This window comes from Mastigoproctus giganteus, chromosome 9 (genome assembly GCF_048544385.1).
Source record: "Mastigoproctus giganteus isolate SK-2022 chromosome 9, ASM4854438v1, whole genome shotgun sequence".
NCBI classification, from domain to species: Eukaryota; Metazoa; Arthropoda; class Arachnida; order Uropygi; family Thelyphonidae; genus Mastigoproctus; species Mastigoproctus giganteus.
Window position 1 is genome coordinate 40,964,849 of NC_143583.1, and position 13,653 is coordinate 40,978,501.

The following is a 13,653-nucleotide window of genomic DNA, read 5'->3' on the forward strand; positions in this document are numbered from 1 at the left end:
AGGAAGTTTTTACACTGAAACTTGCTGGTTGGTCAAGTGAACCACCTGATCCAAGGAGTCAGGCAGGACCGTAGCAAAACTTTCAATTGCCTGAATGCAAACAAGAAAAATATCGTCCCCTGCTTCCCAAACACAAAATATCATAGCGTTCAGTCCCTTCCCCCAAACATAAAAATATCAAAAATGTTTACGTTCATTTTGTTTTCCCTCCCCCTTTCACAAATACCAAAATATCTCTGCGTTCATTTTGCTGGCTCTGAAAGATGGCACCGGATGTAACCACTTCTGTATCCCCCTCCCCCCTTGGTGCCAGGCCTCCTATGAGATAGCAAGAATCATCAAGGGGTAAGAAGTCCTATTTATTTGCAGTCCAATACCGTTGCAAGTCGTTACGGTCAAATAAAGACAAATGCCGGACAAATCTTGATGTATATTTAATCTCTCTGGAAATCATAACGGATATTTAATTTCTGACTGTTAACAGCTAATACATACGGTAAGCTTAACACATAATTGAAATGTAGAACTTTTCACACATTTATTAGGCAAAATAGCCTTAAACTTATAGAACTTATTTCTTATGGTCAAAGTTGTCTTGGAGCCAATCCAACCCAGTCCAACGCTAACAATATTTGGAAGCCAACAAAAACAAATTGTTATAAAGAAGATGACTTTTTTTATAGTTATCCTCTCTCGTGTTCTGTCATGGAATCTTTGCTCGTAATATATTTCCGTTCTTTCTTAGAAAGCGTCTTAAGTAGTAAACATTTTTTTTTATTCTTGAAATATATGGTCCTTTGAGAAGCTGCTCTGGAGATTTAATGAAATTCGAGATCACAAGCACCGAATGCTCCATCGAAGCCTATAGAATTCTACCCTTTTTTTGGCTTTTAATTCCAAACACTCGATCGTATTACATCAAAACATGTTTTTGTCGACTTCTGAAAATTATGTAGATGTTTGATACCAGCGATATATGTAGTAAACATTATAACACGGTCGGATAATAGTTAATGCATTTATAAGAAGGATTTGCATCTCATAAATTCCTATAAAGTTATTTTTTAATATGTAAGCGCTGTGTACTTCAACCTATTGAATATCTCTTAACAGAAAAGTAGTCTGATATTTACTCATGGCTGCAAGGTATTAATTATCTCTCTTCTCAGGATAGAGAAATTTTGCATGATCTGATTTCTCCTTTTAGAATTGAGCTAGCAAAGATTTCTTAAAAAATAAATAATTCAAACAGCATCAGTAGATCAATGAACAAATACACAACGGTACTTAATCAAGTATTATAGCGAAGACTGCACCGTTCGCGCTTTTTTGTGGAGAATTCTGTCTTTCTCCTGTTTGTTTGTCTATATCGATCGATTCGTTAACTGCACAATTTCATCATATTCACCTTTTAAAGCAAATTGCTTCCAGATAAATATGCAATTAACTGTACTGCATGATTTGTTAGTGGAAGGTTAAAAGCACATACTTGAATACTTTTTACATATAATATTCGCTTAAGTGAATACAATAAGAATAAATTTAATGAATTTTGTTTGTGAACACTTGCTAATTACATCAAGAAAATGGGAAAAAAGGATTGTAGAAATCTTGATTATTTCCCTCGAAAAGACCTATCGAAGTAGCTTTTAATGAACGACACAGCTGTCATCATCCAACTCTCAGAACGTGAGGGGGACAGAGGGGAGAAGTCGTGTTCGTCCATCAGTATGAAGTTACTTTAACCTTTTCTGCTTCACAGTTATACGGAATGTGACAAACACACAGCCTGTACCTGGATTTGAAAACCGACTTTTAGTCTTCACAATGAAAACAAATACCCTAAGCACAAGGGTGCTGGGTAATCAACACGTATCAGTTTACCATAATAAGAGTGCCAATGAATATCCTTCCTTTCCTTCCACAGTTATAGTCATAGTGAGTATCATTTTCACAATATTTTTTATTTCCTGCCGAATATTTATCATTTTAAATGCTTTAATATAATTCTGGATATTTAAAATATTTTATTTTTTCAGTTTCAAACTCTTCTTGAAAAGTTCGAACCTAAAAAAAATTGATTAAACATTTCTGTCCAAAGCGACTTAATTTAAAGCGAAAAGTATGGTCTCTTTATACAGATTTATTTAAGAGAAATTCATTCGGAAGGCAACATTAAGAATATATAGTCATTTTGTCATGCCATATACCTGTTATTAAAGTTTAAAGTCAAAGTGTCAGTCGTGTGACATGTTGGAGGAAATGATCAGCTGAGTGACTCATGGGAGGTCATAAGTATTAGAGTATCAGATTCCATTACCATTCAAATATGACTCGCATACTGTTATACAGTTTCTGAGTAGAGAAGAAATTATTAGTTTTACACAGCACCCAAGTCCTACACAGCACCCAAGGTGCTGTGTAGGACTTTACTGGAAGAGTGCTTTTTAACTTTCTCTGCCTGAGGATATTAATCATAATATCAAGGATCAGATTGAGATGGTTGTAACATACTCCGGCAGCTGTATATTTGTCTGTAAATTAAATTGAGTGTGTTTTGTGATTTTCTTCTTTGAGGGATAAAAAATTTTATTTTCCGTAAAACAAACTTCCAGCCCTTGCCAGAAACCGACTGGCTCGCCAATGCGAAGAACAGAGTCTAAAAAGGTACCGAGCGCAGTCCTTTTTTACACATTGTTCTAAAATAGCGGCCATAGCCACTGTTCAGCCCAAAAGTGCACAGCATGTAGCAGTTTCTCTTCCATGCATTTCCAACACAATCAATGGAGTTTCCTCCTTAAATTTCGGATTTCTTTCCACATACGATTTCATTATTTTTCGGTATTTAAAAACAGTATTGATAGGATACCTATCCCAATTAGACGCTAAAGTGCCTAAGGTTTTCTCTGGAAAGTTTTTAACTCTCAAATCGTCACCCTTTGGAAGGTACAAACAGCTTGCAGTAGCTTTCGACGATAAGTGACTGATAGCATCAGACAGTGAAACCTCTTTGAAACTGCGTAAGCTCCATGTTGTGGCTTATACTGTTGCTGTAATCTTTAGTGTACAGTACTAGTATCTCCTTGGTACTAACTAGCCTAATCAGTAATACAGGAAAGGTGCCCAAATATGTTTGAGAGCGTAATTTGTATTCTCTAGAGATGATTATACCAATTGAGATTTTTCCATGTACATGAAAAAAACGATGAATAAGGCACGAAACACAAATAATATTTATTTGAAAGAGAGTGTAATTAATTTATAAGAAAGGGATTATTAATTAACCTGGCTGCTGTCATTTTGATAGAGTTGATGATGATTTTAACAGATATTTTAAGGGTCCTATCTTTTCAGGCCCTCCCTGGTAACACAGCGATTATAATCATCAGCCTCCCACACTGGCTGGAAATAACCTGAGTTCGAATCCCTTCTCTTTTACCAAACAGCAAACCGACTGAAGAATGCATCAAATAAAAAAAAAATATCTATATAATCTCCTTACGCCTCATAACGCTGAGAATTATTGTTGTTGTAGTAGAATTTTAAGAGCATTAGCCACTAAAGCCATATTGCTCCGTGTATACTGACTGCAATGCATGTGTTCTGTGGTGAATTTTCTGTTTGCTGGACGAAAAACCCGAGTTTCCGAGAGAAAAAACCATGATGCCCCTCGCCTGAGACCGACTAACTCAGCCACTTTGTGAAAAAGACCCATAAAAATTCCTCACGTCATCGATGGGACTCGAACTCAGATCCTTTCCATCAGGTGCGAGGAGGGCGGCAATTCTACCAACTACTATCCACGAGACGCTGGGAGTAAAGGAGATTAAGGATAAATGTTAAGGTTTACCAAACAGAGAAACCTTCCCTTGTTTACGAATCTAGGAATTGGTAACAACAAGCCTAGTAGCAGCAGGTTATTTCTTGCAGTAGATTATATAACCGGGTAAGAAGAAATAAAAATGTACTCGTATATAACGAGAAATTGAAAACTTGAAGCTTACCTTTATCGTTTTCAGTTATTTTATGAATATTAAACTATTCATAATAAACAAATTACACCAATAATTTAATTAATACTTATCCAAGAAGACAACAAACTTCAAACAAAGCCTATTTAACAAAAAGAATGGAGTCTTTGCAATTAATCAATAAGACAACAAGCTTCAAACAAAGCCTATTTGACAAAAAGAATGGAGTCTTTGTAATAAAGAACATCTTTCTTTGTTACAAAAAACAGACCTTCTTTATGACGCAAAGTGTCTGTTTTTCGTTCTTTGTCTTTTTGGTTAAGCATGCATTAAGTTAGTGAAACTCGTTTGTTCTGTACAGTTCACATTTTTATAAAGAGCCTGGAAAATGGGCTGCAGATGTTAACTGTGCCCTTCACGTTGGCAGTTTCGTCTTAATAAATTTATTATCTCTAGAATGAGTTATAGTCGTTCCTTCAAATCTTGACTTCAACTGTTGATGATTTACAACTTTATGCCCTTGTGGGTAGCACAGTTGGTATAACCACCGACCACCCCAACACCGGGTGGAAAAATATATGAGTTTGAATTCCGTCAATAACGTGAGGAATTTTTATGGGCCATTTTCACAACGTGGCTGAGTTAGTCGGTCTCAGTCGACAGTAGCATAATTGTTTTCCATCCCGAAAGCTTGGGTTTTTCAGAACACACACAATTTACTGACATCCTCCCCACAAAGGTCATTTGTGGGGAGGAAGGTTATTATATGCCCTGTGGTACTCGCGAAGGCGACAGCTTTGTTCTCTTGTTGATAGCTGTGCTCCTTCTAAAAATACTTTTTACAAATTTATTGCAAAGATTTTCACAGGATTCTGTTCAGATTTCTGCGCTAATTAGGCCAATTCTGCAACGTCATTCACCTCAAACCAGGAGGAGAAATTTGCAAGCTTGGTTTTGAATTAGAGCGTAATCATGTTGGTACATGTGTATCCATTTCGATAGAATTACTGCAATGTAGCAGCTTACGGAATTTTTCATAGTGTAAATGAAGGATGCGGCAATGAAATAGTAGGTATTAGTCCCAACTGCTCCAATCCAAACTATAAATAATAGCTCCAAGAAAGTTCATGAAGGAGGTTCGTGTCACCTCCTCCGCAAATTTTCTTGGTATGATGCGCTCTGGTAAATAGTATTTACCAATCTCAAACTTCATTATCTGACCTGAATAGTGTAGCCGTACAGCCCATCTCTCTCTCTCTCTCTCTCTCTCTCTCTCTCTCTCTCTCTCTCTCTCTCTCTCTCTCTCTCTCTCTCTCTCTCTCTCTCTCTCTGTAGGACTTATTTCCATCGTTTCGAAGAAGAGTCCAAAGAAGAATGAAAACAAACCATTCTAATCGAAGTTTGGTGTGCATTAACTTTATAAGCTGCATCTCGGTCATGGAGACCACTATGCAACTACATCTGACCAATTGTATTGCAGAGGCAACTGGTGAGATGACCTGACCAAACTCTTCATGGACTGCAGATCCCTCTTCACCTTACCGGATCGTTTCTTGCTTTATTTCCTCCTCAATTATTTACAGTTGCTGTAAGTCGCTCGCAACGGTAAATAATTGATATGCAGAAAAGGTCATGGGATATTGTCAATGATATACAGGAATTTTGCTAATAGGAAAAGGAGGTGATTATATCTTTGTATAAGGCAATGGTCAGGCCACGCCTTGAGTACTGCGTACAGGTCTGGAAGCCTCATTCTAGGAAGGATATAGAGTTGCTTGAGCGTGTACAGGGAAGGGCAACAAGATTGGTGAGGGGAACGGAGGGGTTCTCTTACCAAGAAAGGCTTAAGTTCTGAAAATTGCAGCGACTGGAGACTAGGCACCTGCGAGGTGTCTGATTGAGGTGTATAAGGCCTTGAATGGGTTGAGCACGCTGAATTCTGATGGGATTCTTCCGCTTGCTCAGATTACGAACCTGAGGGGACATAAATTCAAATTGAGGAAAAACAGTTGTAGAATCAGAATAGATGTGGAGTAATTTTCCTTTAGCCAGCAGGCGGTTAATTGCTGGAACAAACTTCCATCTGTCGTTGTGGAAGTTGATAGCTTAAATAAATTCAAGGAGGAACTGGACAAACTTTTAGAGGGAATGGATGTGTGAAACTGTTTTTTTTTTTTTTTTTTTGGCTGATGCTACCAAAAAAAAAAGCTCATACGCTTGCTTTCTTGCATCACATGCCTCCATTACAACTATATGGTACGCACCAATCAAACTTGTTCGAAATATTTGCCTTGCGACTTTCGCGAGCTGCTAGTAGAAGCTGTGGTGCTCCTTGGACACTTTTATAGCTGCTCGAACTTTGCAGAGACACCAGTTTTACAAGTATCAGAAGGGTTTCATAATACTTTTGGGAGTATGGTGTACATAAAGACAATTATAAATTATAACTGTTTTCAATATTTTCATAACTTATGCTGTAAAATTTCGTTCTAAGAACAGTTGTAGCGAAGAAAAGGAAACATATCACTGGACGGCGTCTGTAGCTTTCAAATGAGATAGAAAATTGTTTAATTTAATAATATTAGGTTTGAGAACATGACTTTGTCCTACCAAAATATATGTACATAATTCCGACCTACCCAATCAGTAACGGTAGAAGCTTTATGAGATTACACTGTATCGCTTCACTGTTTCACAGTAAACATGTTCAAAGAAGCGGAGAAGCAGCATTAATTACCAACGCAATCTGTGGAAAATATTTACTTAGGGGAGATGCATGTCGATCGCAGCCTTCCCAAGTGGTTCTAAAACAAAGTGGGTTCCTCACGGGAAATTATCAATTGTCTAAAAGCGCTGCACGTTACGAGACAATAAGCAGCTTTTATAACTAAAGCATGCTAGAGGTAACATACGGAAACCAAGTCATCTAGCTTGGCTAAATGAGTTTTAAGCTCGAATGAACGACACCTTATATCAGGGCCTGCTTAGTTAAGGCTGGCTAAGTAATAATGAAGCACACTTTTAGAAAGCCTTCGGGCTTTCTTTGGACACTATAAATAAGATGGAAAATTTATAAATTCAAGAAATAGAAATACATTTTTTATGGTTTTCCATCCACACTAAATGTTCGAAATTAAGAAGGTTATTATTTTAAACGTTAAATTTTTATAGAAGGTGTTTAAATGCTAAACAAAAAATGTACTTTCTTAAAGTACAATTTTTAAAAATATACCGATAGCCTTTGCGCATAGTGCAATGGATAACATCACTGTTCTTTGCAGTCACATATATCTGGGTTCGGCTCCTATCATCAGCGGAACTTGATAAATATTTCCTGTTGAATGGAATCAAGGTTTAGCATTAGCAGTGGCAAATTATTCCAGGAAGGAGGTTTATACAACATGAGCCAAAGAAAAACATTATCTATACATTAACAATAAAGTACTCCATCCTTAAGTTTATTCAATATTTTCATAACTTATGCTTTAAAATTTCGTTCTAAGAACAGTTGTAGCGAAGAAAAGTTCGCTATAACACTTCCATAACACCAAACGGAAATTCGTTTCAATAATGAATCTAATAAGGCAATAGTTTATTCCAACTATAAGGCAATGGTTAGGCCACATCTTGAGTACTGGAAGTCTCATCTTCCAGATGAGACTTCCAGTACTCAAGAAACTTCCTTTAGATCTGGAAGTCTCATTTTAGGAAAGATGTGAATCTATTGGAACGTTCAGAGAAGAGCAACCAGATTAGTCAAGAACACAAAGAGGTACTCTTAAAACAAAACAAAAAAAACAGTTCTGGAAATTGCAGCTCCTGGAAACGAATCTTGCAAGGAGACTTGGTTGAATCCCTCGTGGGATTCAACCAAGTCTCCTTGCAAGTCTCCTACCAATCGTGGGTAGCACGGTTGGTAGGATGTAAAGTGATACTATAGAAGAATATTTTAACTCAGAATTTTTCTTTAAATTCAACACATTTTTTTTTAAATATCCACACTCAGGGGTTCTTAAATTATGCGTCAATGGAACATTAATGTTCTACAAGTTTGACTGAGAAGTTCTGCCACTAAAATTGAATAATAGTAATCTATCTCAAATTACAGAAAAATTTAATTAATGGATAAAATTTACTAAATTTTAAGTTATGCTATAATTTTTTCATAAACATTTGGCACCTATCTGCTGCTTATCTCCTAACAAGTTTTAACAGAAACACCAAAACAAGTGAGCAAGTGTCTAAATCCAATCAGCTATGTCTTTTGCCAGCTACATTTTCTGGAGACGTAGCAGGAGATGCTATATCTTCAGATTTTCAAAAATATTATATTTGAAACGGAAAAGGCCTGTGTTCTCACAGTTCATAATGTCAATAAGTTCAGCTTTTTCTGAGAAATGCAGAATACAGGTTTATTAAATTCCTTTGATAGGAAGACAAATAAAAATAAGTTATAATAAAAAGTTAAAATAAGCATAAACATATTTTAACTGTTAATTATGACTTATTTTTATCTGTCTTCCTATCAAAAGAATTTAATAAACCTGTATTCTATATTTCCCAGAAAAGCTGAACTTATTAACAATATTATATTTGAAATTTTTTTTAAATTTCAAAAATATTTTGTATGCTATATTTTTGAGATGAAGAGATTTGTATACATATATGGTCACATTGTTTTGCTAGTATAATTGTTCTCAGTTTGTATGATGGAATTATATATAAAAGGGCGCTCTTTTAGACATATTATTTGAGGAGATAGATGAAGTGGACAGCGCTTTTGACACTGTTGTGCATGGAAGACTACTGTACAAATTGGAGCAGAATGGTATTACGGATAAATTGCTACAATAGATAAAAGGATGGTTGAGTGGGAGAAGACAAAGAGTGGTAATCAATGGACGCTGCTCTTCGTGGATTAATGTTATTAGTGGAGTTCCCCAGAATTCGGTGTTGGGCCTACTGTTGTTTTGTATATTTATCAATGATATTGATGAAGGTATATCAGACTTAATGTCGAAGTTTGCAGATGCTACAAAAGTTGGCAGGGTTGTTAATGACAGTAATGGCAGTGTGCTACTGCAACAGGATCTAGAAAACTTGGGCAGATGGGCTGAGAAGTAGCAACTGAAGTTTAACATTGACAAATGCAAAGTACTGCATATGGGTAGAAGTAATCCCAGAAAAATGTACCAACTGTGTGGTGCTACACTGACAGTGGTAGAGAGTGAAAAGGACCTGGGGGTAATTGTGCAGGCAGATATGAAGTTTTCTGATCAGTGCAGACAGGCTGCCAAAGCAGGTCATGGGGTATTTTCAATGATATACAGGAATTTTGCTAGTAGGGAAAAGGAGGTGATTATCCCTTTGTATAAGGCCACACCTTGAGTACTGCATACAGGTCTGGAGGCCTCATTTTAGGAAGAGGATATAGAGTTGCTTGAGCATGTACAGAGAAGGGCAACAAGATTGGTGAGGGGAACAAAGGGGCCCTCTTACCAAAAAAGGCTTAAGTTTTCATATTTCAGCGGCTGGAGACTAGGCACCTGCGTGGTAATCTGATTGTGGTGTATAAGGCCTTGAATTGGTTGAACACTCTGAATGCTGATGGGATTCTTCCGCTTGCTCAGATTACGAACCTAAGGGGGCAGAAATTCAAATTGAGGAAAGACAGTTGTAGAATAGATGAGCGGAAATTTGCCTTTAGCCAACGGGTAGTTAATTGCTGGAACAAACTTCCATCTGTCGTTATGGAAGTTGATAGGTTGAATAAATTTAAGGAGGAACTGGACAGGCATTTGGAGGGAATGGCGTGATTTTTTTTTTTTTTTGGCTGATGCTGCATAAGCTCATACATTTGCTTTCTTGCATTACTACTACTACTACTACTAAAAAATAATAATCATCAATTACTCTCTGGCTGAACGCAAATATTCGACATCTATCTTACAACTAACATTTTTCAATTTAAATTTGTCCTCTTATACAAATTGACCAAGAAAGAGTTAAAATGGGCTCTTTTCTCTGTGGCTGGTAGTCGATCTGTGGAGAGACTGGAATGTTTCTGGCCTCCCCGAAAATCGGATTTTCATTTACAAAACAAGCAAACCAAACATTGGAAATATTTACGTTTCGTGGCTTTAGGTTTCTAGGCGTCAATCCAGTCTTACTCTTTAAAAGTATGGTACATAATTTAGACTCACCAAAACAAATAAATACGTAAATGTTACTAAGAAGCAATTAAGCTATTGGGTGTGTAAGCTAGCGATAGCCATTTTTAATCATTTCTTAAATTCTTCGTAAAGTACGTATAACGAAAGAATTTGTACTGTGATATTTGAATGTAAAACTTTATTTAAGTAGTAGTTTTCATTACTTCTATATGTAAAGATACCAAGAACTAGCAGCAAATGTCTATAATGACAAGAAGACTTGGGAAGGTTCATATTTGTTTTTGTTATTTTTATGAATTAATGAATAAGTAATGAAGCAGGTTACATGCACGAAAAGTATTAATCTTTAACTGCAACATTTGGAAGCAATTTCAAATAGTAAAGATAAGTATAGTTGCCGGAATATCAGAGTGATATGTAGATGGATGGGTACAATAGGCTTAGTGTTGCAAATAATCATGGTGGCAAATAAATCCACCAAAGTTCTCATCCAGGCGTTGCGATCGATGAACATCCGGAATTTCAGAAATCTGTCGGCGAGTTGCAATTGCTGGGACCTGCCTTGTTGCATGAGATTAATTCTAAGACTTGGAAGCGGTAAAATATTCTAAGTGGACAACCCAGTATGTAGAACATCGCATCAACAGGGGATGGAGGAAGCATGGACGAACTGCTGCCCTCAGATATTTCATTAAGCAAGTTAATACACAATAATGGACGCAAAACAATGGTTACATTTTACGAGGAACTCGCCTTTACGAGGAACTCGCCTCTGGAACTCGCCCCATATCTGGAACCCCAGATATGGGTACACATCTGATGCTTTTTTCATCAAATGTGACCCCATATCTGGGAAAATTTTCAAATAGACTACATCATCCCGACTTTGACGTACGGTGGTGTCACTATAATGGTCTGAGACTGCTTGTTGTGGTAATGTGTTTCACAGATTGGGTTTTTTTTTGTATGGTTCCTTAAGACCGAACAATAATGTGTCTTCTGCTGTCGTCTCATTTGTGGTGGAGTTTTATGTTGCTGGACCTTGACGTTTTCATGGTGATGTCCTAATCCCAAATTTCGGTATGTAAAGATTTGGTATGAAGGAAATTAATGTGACACTGATGGGATAGGCAGTTCACACTTCCGATTTGTGCTTAATAAAGAGTAACTATGGGACGAACAGGAAAAGTGTGTGAGTGATCTTTCATTAAGACCAACATCATGTACACCTGATTAGTATTAGTTTGTTTGTTTGTTATTTGGTTTTTAGGAGCATTAGCAACTAAGGCCATATTGCTCCGGGGATAGTTATGGTGCTACAAAGACTGTCTGCTTCACTCCCCGTTCGAGAGCTTGGTGGACACCAGCACTGAACAACAGCTTTCAACAAAAACAAAATCTGCATAAGAGATGGAAAGAATAAGGCGCTATACAAGATCGTATTGCCTTCTCCAGAGCCCGGGCAGTTTTCAACTGTCAGAAAATATTTGCAATTAAAAAGCATTTAAATTCAACCCTACGAAAAGGCAAATCGTTTTATGACTCTCAGCACACAGGAATTCCTAAAACACTGGACCTTGATCTGTGGATGGACCACATTGCACAATTCTCAAACACTGTGGCCCCGATGTACCTAGGCAACTTACCCATCAACAACATCCCTACTGATATGCTCGCCACCGTTTGCATCACCAGGAAGCAGCTTATAACTGCTATAAATGGATTGCTACCCACTGCAATTGTAGGCCCCGATTTTGTGCCACAATTCATGCTTAAATGTCTTAGCTCGTTTATCATCGGTCCTGTACTATCAATTTTTAACCGTGTATTAACGCAGCACTACTTTCCCCCTCTCTGGAACACATATGCTGTGAGGCCACACCCTAAATGCCAATCTGCAACCCTCATTAAACAGTTCAGGCCACTCTCTCATTCTTCCAGCCTCTTGAAGCTCATGGAGAAGACATTACTTTCCATCCTTAACCAATCAAATCATGCCTCACAAACCCCCACAGATTCACTATGGCATTCCAGGTAGATCCACAGTCACCAATTTAACATCGATAACCAACACCATTCTCAGTGCACTAGAAGCTAAAGCAGAGCTTTCTGTCACCTACATCGACCTGGAAGCTGCTTTCGACTCCATCAGAATCCCTTCACTTGTTCATCTCCTAGAAAACTACTTCTACATAAAAGATGACATGTTGTGGTTTATCACAGCCCTGCTCTCTGACAGAAGCATTCTTCTTAAAGCGGTTCAACACACAATCTGGAGAAAGATCATTGCGGGAGTTCCCCAAGGCGGAGTTCTCTCCGGAGCATTATTCACCGCAGTTATTCTTCCGTTTGTGCAACCGAGAGAAGACATACTCTGCTATACCGATGATATTAAGATATATACTCAAATTAACCCCGGCGAACATCTCTCAAACATCAATAAAAAGAGATGTGAAAAGTTACATAACTTAGGATCCTATCTCCATCAATTTAGCCTCCTCATCAACCCTGCCAAATCAGTCCAAATTGTCTTTTCTCTGAAGCGCCAACCCACTGAAATCCAAGCTTCTCTAGACGGCATTCCCTTCCCAGTGGTCAAGATGCATACAGACTTGGGAGTCGCCTTCGACTATAAACTGAGCTTCAACCCCCACATTGACATGCTCCCAGCAAAATTCTGTCAAATGCGCTGGACCACAAAACAACAACTGCTCCACGTTAGGGATCTGGATGCGACTCGTCGATATGTATATACCTCAGTATACTCCGTCGTACTGTATGCCTCGGAAATTTGGGGGTCCGCGGCCCCTACCAACATCAAGCGCGTGTACTCCGCCGAATACTGGCTCCTTCGTTGGATCACGCAAAAACATTGTCGTCCACCCCAGCAAAGAACAACTGCGATGGCGATGTCACTTCGTTTTGCCCGACTTCCAGATCTTGTATTTGAAAAACGCCTTGTTCTCCCTGTCAAGATGACAACCGGAATGATCTCAGAGCCAAGCATCTGGGAACTGTGTGGCTGGAGGATCCCTCTACCCGGACTGAGGTCAGCTCCCACGCTCACAACTCACTATAACAGACTAGCGCTCAGTGACCCTTTCTCTCCAGGGAGATGCTCCCCACAATCCTTTCAATTGACGGCGACCTCTGTAGGTTTGTGAAGGATCGGAGTTACCGAAGACAGATCCTTAAGAGCCTGACCTTGGCCAGGCAAAGTGCATACTGATAAGGGCAACATAATAATGCTCAATATATTGTAAATAATGTTCAAAGCACGATGTCTTTATGAATGTGTTGTAAATAAAGTGAAGAATATCTTTATGAATATAAATATAACATAATGTAAATATGAATATCTTTATTATTTCATTGTAAATACTGTCAAAAGCATATATCCTGTAAATATTCTGACACTGATTCTATTTTATTGTTGGCTCTGGGGGATGAGCCCAACTTCGACGTGGGCCCCGTCTCCCCAAGGCTGTCCACCAACCAATGTAAAACCT

The 13,653-nt window shown here is 38.0% G+C and overlaps 1 protein-coding gene across 3 annotated transcripts in view; it reads left to right on the top strand.

Moving 5' to 3' along the window:
• The window catches only part of LOC150080164 (uncharacterized), a 150,423-nt gene that overhangs the window by 23,566 nt on the left and 113,204 nt on the right, over nucleotides 1-13,653 (top strand). The window contains exon 1 of one of the 3 annotated variants that reach the window (XM_090381805.1): nucleotides 1,876-1,938. The exons of the other annotated variants lie outside the window; for them this stretch is intronic. The gene's annotated coding sequence lies outside the window, so the exon portion shown is untranslated. Of the gene's footprint in view, nucleotides 1-1,875; nucleotides 1,939-13,653 lie in introns of those variants that run through there. 3 annotated transcript variants of the gene reach the window in all.